Source organism: Peromyscus eremicus, chromosome 3, assembly GCF_949786415.1.
Source record: "Peromyscus eremicus chromosome 3, PerEre_H2_v1, whole genome shotgun sequence".
NCBI classification, from domain to species: domain Eukaryota; kingdom Metazoa; phylum Chordata; class Mammalia; order Rodentia; family Cricetidae; genus Peromyscus; species Peromyscus eremicus.
The window spans coordinates 110,263,866-110,272,712 of record NC_081418.1 but is presented as its reverse complement, the minus strand read 5'-3'; the positions used below and the strand labels follow the sequence as shown (position 1 = coordinate 110,272,712).

At 38.9% G+C, this 8,847-nt stretch overlaps 1 long non-coding RNA gene across 5 annotated transcripts in view; it reads right to left on the bottom strand.

Moving 5' to 3' along the window:
- The window catches only part of LOC131907239 (uncharacterized), a 135,729-nt gene extending 127,797 nt beyond the window's left edge, over window positions 1–7,932 (bottom strand). For all 5 annotated transcript variants that reach the window (XR_009378335.1, XR_009378339.1, XR_009378336.1 and 2 more), the window contains exon 1: window positions 7,600–7,932. This is a non-coding gene — a long non-coding RNA (uncharacterized LOC131907239). The remainder of the gene's footprint in view (window positions 1–7,599) is intronic.
- Between the last annotated feature and the right edge of the window lie 915 nt (window positions 7,933–8,847).

Here is an 8,847-nt window from a genome sequence, read left to right as displayed (position 1 = left end):
ATCTGTACTAATCAAGTAGAATTTTTTTTCTTGCTATTATTCCCTAAACATCACTGTAGACTGCATTGCATAGCACTTATAATTAGATTAGGTCCTATAATTAACAGTCTAGTGGTGGTTTAAAGGATACAGGAGGAGATACAAAGGTTAGAGGCAAAAACCACATCGTATTTGTATAAAGGACTTGAGCAGCATCCATGGATTTGGGTACCCTCAGTGGTCCTAAACCAACTCCCATGAAGATACTGAGGAACAACTGTGTTACCTTTGGATCTGGTTCTTTCTCTGATTCTCAAGGGCCCTTTTCAGTAGACCCTTATATTACTGATGAACCATAAAATTTCTTGTTTTTATTCAATAGTAATGTATCAATACTTTAAAAGTCTCTCCATATTTGGTGCCCATTATGTGACAGACCACGTGCCAAGAAGGAAACTGTTGCTCCATGATGCTGTTATGAGTGATGTTCTTTCTGCTCTATCACTCTGACTTCTGACTTTGTTGACCTGTGTTCATGGTCCCAAATCACTACCATACTCCCAGCCATAACACACACATTCTTGAGGGAGCAGTCAAAACAAAAGGGGTTTTCTTCTTATGAAGCTTTGTGTATTGGAAGGGCAAAATTCCTGTATCCTAGACTTCTATGTTATCATTCAGAACACTATCACATGCCCACTCCTAAACCCATCACAGGTCAAGGAGATGGAGGTCATCTGACGATGAGTTGCCTTGACAACCAAGATTTATCCTCTTGTCTAGAGAAAGAATCTACTCTGAAATGAAAAAAATCAAGGTTTTAATTGGGCGGAATGTGGTGGAATATTATCTTAACTAGGCAAAGATGTGTTACATTTGTTTATGCCGTGAAATATTACTTTTAACTGTGTAAAGGTGTGTTATTTTGTTTATGTTGCATTTGTTTAATGATGTGAGGATGTATTTTAATTATGTAAAGATGTGTTGCATCTGTTTCATCTTGCCCACCTAAGGCACTTGATTGGTCTAATAAAAAGCTAAATGGCCAATAGCTAGTCAGAAGAGGAATAAATAAGGCTGGCAGGCAGAGTTAATACATAAGAGGAGAAATCTAGATTCAAGAGGAAGAACGAGAAAGGAAAGAGAGAAGAGAGGAGAGGATGAGGGAGACACTCAGGGCAGGAAGCCAGCCAGGCAGCCACCAGCCAGCAGACATGAGAAACAATGAAAGTAATATACACAGAAGGAAAGAAAAAGTAAAAAGCCAGGTTAATTCAACTTAAAAGAGCTAGCTAGAAATTAACTTAATCTAAGCTGAACATTCAAAACTAATAAGTATCTGTGCCATGATTTGGGAGCCGGTTGGTGTTCCAAAAGAAAAAGCCTGGTACAGGGGAATGAAGGCATTATTGGCTGGCTTTAAGCAAGAAAAATATAAAAATTACAAGCAAACCCAAGTCAAACAAACCAAAGAGTCATCAACAAAACAAAACTAACAAAAAATAATGTCTGCCTTGATGTCCTTGATACTTGGGGGAGAGAGCACGAGGTGCTTTGTGTGCAACTCACTCAGGTTCTTCTATTTCCAGTGGACTGATAGAGCCAGAGCAGAACTTCACTAAGGCCATGACTTCCACACCTCTCCCTGACTTTGCAACAGCATCAAGAAATTATATTCCAGAGCATCAGAAAGATAGTATGGTGACATTCTTTTAAATAAGTAAATAATGGCAATAATTTACTGAGACATTTCTTTGCCTAAAACAACTGCATGAGAGTCAGACCTCCTTATGAGAGGGGTGTCATCAGTATCATTTACATGTTACAAAGTTCATCAACTCATTCAAGGTCATAATGTTTGGGTCTCCAAGCCACCCTGGGTTTATGATTCCCTACAAGCATTCTTAACACTTAACATAGGCTTTACTCAGGCTAGGGTTTATCAAAATGCCAGCACAGCCAGGCAAAATTGGGGCTACAGGGCATATAGAGAGGAGGTTGTGCACAGGCTCCCAAGAACATTCTTACAGTGCCATCACACAGGATGTGCTAATCCCCCAGGCAGAAGTGATAACAGTACATGGAAAATGCCAGATTCCCTGAATCTGAGATTAGGGGATCAGCAGAAGCCAACTTGTTCATCCCAGCAACTAAGGCTTCATGGGGCTACTTTTTGTTAGATCTGGTGGTAGGAATCCTCCGCAAATCCAAGTTCATGTGTGCTATTCAGAGGCCAGGACTTCCTAAGTACAGCAGTTTCAGGCTGCTACTGAAGATTTTCTCTGCAACCACCTAGCTAGTGCATCCCAAAGCTTGCACTTGACACTGGGTCTTCTGACTCCTTTAGTTTACCATTCTCTTCTTGATGTAGACTGTATGAGGAGGAAGGCTGGGCATGTGGCTAAGTGGTAGAGAGTGTGCTGAGCATGCACAAGACTATAGATTCAACCCCCTGTGCCCCAACCCTCCAGTGAAAGAATTTATGGGTATCAGAATCCTATCATGATGACAAATAAAGACTGAACAATTTATATATTTTGATCCCAGTCACAAGCTAGCTTTGTGAGAGAGTTACAGAACTGAGTCTATCACAAACTTTCAAAGACTGAATTAGAATTTTGCCTCATTAAAACACTGCTTCATAAAATTAAATTGATAATAAATGTATTTAACATGAATTTCAAACTTTGATTAATAAATATATGGCAATAATCTTTATATATTGAGAAAGATACAATCGAATGTGTTACAAAATTATTTTTCCTTTAGTTACAATTTGTAGTATCTACATATTAATATGTTTCATAAGAATCAGAGAAATTATATAAAACTCAATTTTAAATAAAAAAGATTAAAGATATAATATACAATGTGATCTGTGGGAAGAACGCAACAGAAATTATAAAGTGAAAAGAAAATGAATATTACTTTTTATTTCATTTATGTAAAAAGTTTTTTTGGGGGACCGTGATCAATGAATTCCATTAAGGGAATTATATTTTTAAGATCCACTAACAAAATGCATCACTATTATTTAAGTTTGCATATACATCTTTATCCTAGGAAAAATACAGGCATCTTCAAACATCAGTAATGGCATAAGATTATGTCAAGTGGTGCAAAATCTCCCTTATAAAATGCCTGCAAAATGTCTGTCATCATCATTGCAAAAAATATAACAAAGTTCGTGCATTCAAAATGTTGAACACTTATTTATTCATATGCTTTGATTGCTGCTTGGTCCTTAGGGAAAATGAACAGCTGAATCCGAACCATCAAACAGCATATAGAGGAGGAAAAACAAGTGTCGAGCAGCGTGGCTGCTTTCCAGCTCACTCTCAGGCTGGAAGCCCTGACCAAAGAGAAGAAAGATCTGTTTAGGACCTTACATCTTAGAACAACAGAGCAATCAATTCTACATTCGTATCTAAAAGTGGGAGAAAGGAAAGTCCCCACTTAGAAACTATTTCTGAATCATACTAATGTTCTACACTGGGAGGAAGAATCTTTGATTCATTGGTAGTGTTCCTGATCGCTCTGTCTCTCTCTGTTTCTGTCTGTCTGTCTGTCTATCTGTCTGTCTCTGTCTGTCTGTCTCTCTGTCTGTCTCTGTCTGTCTGTCTGTCTGTCTGTCTGTCGGTCTCTCTCTCTCTCTCTCTCTCTCTCTCTCTCTCTCTCTCTCTCTCTCTCTCACACACACACACACTTTCCTACTCCTCTATATTTTGCTTCATTCTTTCTAAAACCATTGCATATGAAAAATGAGGATTTGATAGGTATAGGCACGTAGAAAACCAAATGTTAATAAATCAAATCCTTTTAGGCTTTTAGCACCTCCGCCATCACACTCCTGCATTTACCTGTATTTTACAAGGCTGATGATGAGCAAAAGTTATCTTAGGGGCTAGAGAGATGGTCAAGTCAGTAAAGTGCTTGCTGTGCAGGATGAGGACCTGAGCTTAGATTCCCAGCACCCACATAACTACCAGAAGTGGCAGCCTGCTACCGTTGGGGTGGGGAGGTGGAGAAAGGACAATCCTGGGAGCTTCCTGGAGTTCTGGTTTAGAGAGACCCTGTCTAGAAACAAACAAGGAAGAGAGCTAGAAGAAGACACCCAACACTCACTTCTCACATAACACACACTCATATACACACACACACACACACACACACACACACACACACACACACACACACATACTTTGAAACAAAAAGTTGTTCTTCAGTGGGATATATCCTTACCAATCAAAGGAAAGAGAAAATGTTAGTTTCCTGGCACTTGACTTTCTCTGCCTCCTACAAGTTTCTCCCACCACCCTCCCAGATTGACAGGTAGGTATTTGAGTGGGAATTTGGTATAAGAAGGAACTTGCAAGGAAGTACATTCTTGTATAACTTCAGAGCAAACCACCACCACCACACTGACGACACTTACCTTACAACTTCCAGCACAGGGAATACTTGTAAAACACTCAGCTTCCCAAGAAACTATCCAAGTTGGAAAAACACCATCAAAATGGCCATTGCTTTCAGAAACTCAGGATCTGCTTATGTCTTTGCTTTTGTGTGCCTGGATGTGATATTCTTAGCTATTTGGAGACATTGCTCACAGTTTTCAGGCCAACGTCACAATATATATTATTAAACCAAGCTGCATGATCAGGAGGCATCCAATCTCAAGGGTGTATCTGGGCCAATATGTTACAGGGGGATTCTCTTAAATAGAGACTTTGAATGGAAATCTCTTACAATTTGAGATTTCCTTTGTGAAGAGGTTTTAGGTGTGCCGGGGGTGCTGATCCCTAATGCAGCTCAAGGCAGTTATTATAATAGAATTCCTAGACCAATAACTTCCAGCTTGTGGTTTCTTTCTTACTTTTAAAGATGGATGCAGCTGTAACAGGATAGTGGCAGAAGATCAGAGACAAAAAAAAAAAAAAGCGTATTTTAAATCCACCATGGGGAGAATTGCAAGACGGGCATTTCTACTTTTAAGAAATGAGTCTCTTTGCCCTTTGCCAATGCCATAACAAAATGGGTTTCTTACACAGTGACTATACCTTCTGTACTTCATGATTATGGTGCACACTCCAAACACTGTGGGCTCAAGTTTGAGGTACCTACAGTGTATTAGCATCATTCATGACTAAAGCCCACGCCAGCCCCACAGTGGTTGAGTAAAGGGGCTGTGTGTCCTTTTAAGTGCTACTCTGATTATCCAGCCTCCAACCGGTTAATTCTAAATAAATTCTTTCACTGACAGAAGTGTTAGCCATGCTATTAAAAAATATTTCTGAAGCATTTTTATTTTAAATAGGTTAAAATTATGATTATGTGTTATTAAAAAGAAGAAACTGAACATAGTCTGAAGATGATGGGTATATTTTCAAAAGCTTACCACAACCCCAAACAAAAGCTAGATACTTGAGAGAGCCAGGAACAAGCCCCAGTTGGTGCGACACTACTCATAGCCCACTGTGAGGGAAGCAAGTAAGTCACTAAGCATCCACAATTTATCCTCAAAATCTAGGGAGCCTACCTGCAGTGAAGACATACCAACCAGGATCAAAGGGACTCTTACTAACACATGGCTGAGTGTTGACTTATTTGGGCAACATCTTTTATATCATTCTAAGATAAAGGGACGGACAAATGTTTACCCAATGGTTGATTTGCAGTTGAGTCATCAAAATAGATTTCAGATCAGCCTCTTATTACATTACATTACACTGGCTATGATGTGCAAAATCAGGGGGAAACCCCAAATAATATATGGAAAGAAACAATTAAGAACTAGAGAAATAACAGACATCACTTGTGACCAAAATTTCAGAAGAAGGAACAATTATATCATTAAAAGAGGCATTGCACTTTCTTAGTTAGGAATAAGTAGAGGGGGTGTCAGTAGACTGTGAGGAAAGGCAATAGCTAAGAATCCATGCTTACAGGATCTTGGCAGTCTAGTTAAAGAGGAGCTACCACAACTGTAGAAAGGGGTTTAATATCTCTGTTACATAGTTTATGCTTCCTTTAAGAGAATGAATACTTTTATCTTTGTTGTAATTTTTAAAAGTATCTATGTATGTATTCATTGTGCATGGTGGTGTGACACATGACATTTTCATGTAAGTATATATTATATGTTGAACATATTCTTCTCTACCCCTCATTTACAAACTTTAAAATAAATGTATTGATTATGACACAGGGAATAAGTAATAAAAGTAGAATAGCATTTAAGGTCTAAACATCACATGTGGATCCAGCTATTTAACTTTGGAGTACACTAGCTCTGAGAAACTTAACTGACTCTCATGGTCTTCTTTCACGGAAAATCTATGATTCAGCTTACATGATTGCTGTGATTATTGAAGAAAAACAACACAGAAACTCTGACAACATGAGTTTTCAAATTAGGGAATTACAATCATTGTTACAACATTGAACACAGGGAAGATTTTAGTTGGGTAACAGAAAGAAAAACACTGCCTTGTCAGCCTCAAGAGCCCATTTGTTTTAAATCCCTATTATTGAAACATGGCCTTGAGCTGCCCCCCTAATATACATGTGTCTATTTACAGGTTACACATATATACCACCATCAAAGTAAAAAACCTCATGGCTTTTTATTCTCTAGGGACCATGTCACTTCAATAATGGTAGACAAATTTTATTTTTAAAGTCACCTCTATGATAATTCTGATTTTTAGCCTGATACATGTCAAATATAGTTAAATTATTGTTTTGATGCTTTCTAATGACACTGACAAAGAACTCATTTCCCTAAATAGCAGATGGATGCTTGTACAATTATATAACCTGTCATTACAGTTCTCCTATAGTATCTCTGTAAGCCACTGGAAGTGAGGGAAAAAAAATACCTAAGTTATATAATCTGTAAATCATCTTAGGCAGCCACACACAACTTTCAATACATCAAACTATTCTGGAAAGAGTCGAACAGGCAAGGGTGCTCTGATGGTGAATTCTGCGAGCAACATCTACTTTGTGTAGAAAGCGACTCTTCACCAAGTGAAGGCAGTGAGAAAGGAAGAGAATGTTGACATACAAATTAGTTCATATCAAATTTCCCTTCCATGTGCAGAGCTTCTAGGGGGTTTCTTCACATGTTCCTCTGAGTTACGCTAACCATCAATTCCCCTTGAGGATCGTTACTTAAAAAACTGAAGAAGGTCCAGGATGTTAAACAAGGCTGAGATGTGACCGAAGAGGGCACTGAGGATTTCTGCCCTGCAGCATGTGAAGGGCAATTTGTAGAAATGGAGGACAAAGATGGGCAGATTATTTAGAAGAAACCAGTGGTGTTTAGACTTGGAGTTTTATACAAAAGGTTGAAATGAATAAAATATAGATACAGATCATTTTGGCCTCTCCCCTAGACACCTTGTACAAAGATTGTTTTCTTATGTAACATCAGGGTGAATATAACAATTCCAGACATGTGGAATTGCCTACAGCATTATCCAGTACAGAAAATGATACAAGTTTGCACTTACGAATTTCTTTCAAAGTTATATTCAGTTTTGCAAATCTTAGTGACAGGGATAGTTTAGGAGTAAATGCATCATTTAGTGATTTTTGTTCTTAGAGTATACTTACACAAACTAAGACGTCATCAGTAGCAGGACATCATCATTGTATCTGTGGTATTTGTAGAAAACCTTGATTCTATTATTTATGGTTCCATTGCTTCATGTGTGCTTCTTTTTACTTCTTAACTGGAAGAACACCCTTGCTAGCCATCCTCTGGCCTCACTGGTGGGATCGTGTCACTTGCCTACCGGTTTTGTAAAAAGAAGGATGCGACGTGAGGATCAGACAGTCCGGCATCTAAACTGGGAAAGTGGCTGTGTGAATGAAGAAAGAGGCAAACAAAACGGCAATTAGACAATATCTAAAACAAGAGTTCAGGATGGTAGCCATAGAAACAAGGAAAAAGGAATCCTATAAAGATAGAATCTAGAGGATTCTGTGACAATGAAGGGCATAGAGTGATGATGGTGGACAAATAAAACAGACACAAATTTTTAGGGCTGATTGGCCAAATAAAAGCAATAATGTTAACAAAAGCAGAACATGAAGGCCCAGTTCTAGTCAAGGATTTTAGTTTACAAAGCCATATCAACTGAGAAATATTCATAGCTCACCAAGTGCCAGGCACTGAACCAGGTGCCTCTTGTATCATGTAATTCTCACACTTCCCCTATCAAAAAGGATCAGTTTAAGGTTGTGAGCTAGGTTTGGGAACACCGGGTTTAACACTGTTCATCTACTAGGGAAACTGACAGGGACTGCAGGTTGTGGTAAGGCTAAGGAGGGAGGGGCCTCTGAGTCACTCAGGAAGGGCTTAACCTAAGAAGGGCCTCTTTGTGGTGGGTAGCAGGAGGAACAGGGACTTTGAACACAGCAGGTGAATTCATAAAGTCAGTCTGAGTGAGAGTTTAGGAGTTTTCATGAAAGAGGAAAAACATTACAAATTTGCAATGGTGTTTCGGTCATAGCACCCCATCCTTAAATGTTTGGTTTTATCATTTCAATACTGTTTATAGTTATAGGAATTCATCCTATAATGCTTACTGGGTTGACTTATTGCTGTGTCCTGCACTTTGACTTATTGGATTGTGTGTGTATGTGTGTGTGTGTGTGTGTGTGTGTGTGTGTGTGTGTGTGTGTGGTGTGCATGCGTGTACTGTGTATGCTTGTGCTTATGGACGCTAGAGGTCAATGGTGGATGCCTTCCTCTATCGCTTCCCATCTTGTTTTTGGTGACACAGTCTCTTACTGAATCTGGAGCTCACCAAATTCTGGAAGAATATCTGGCCAGGGATCCTCAGGGATCTTCCTGTC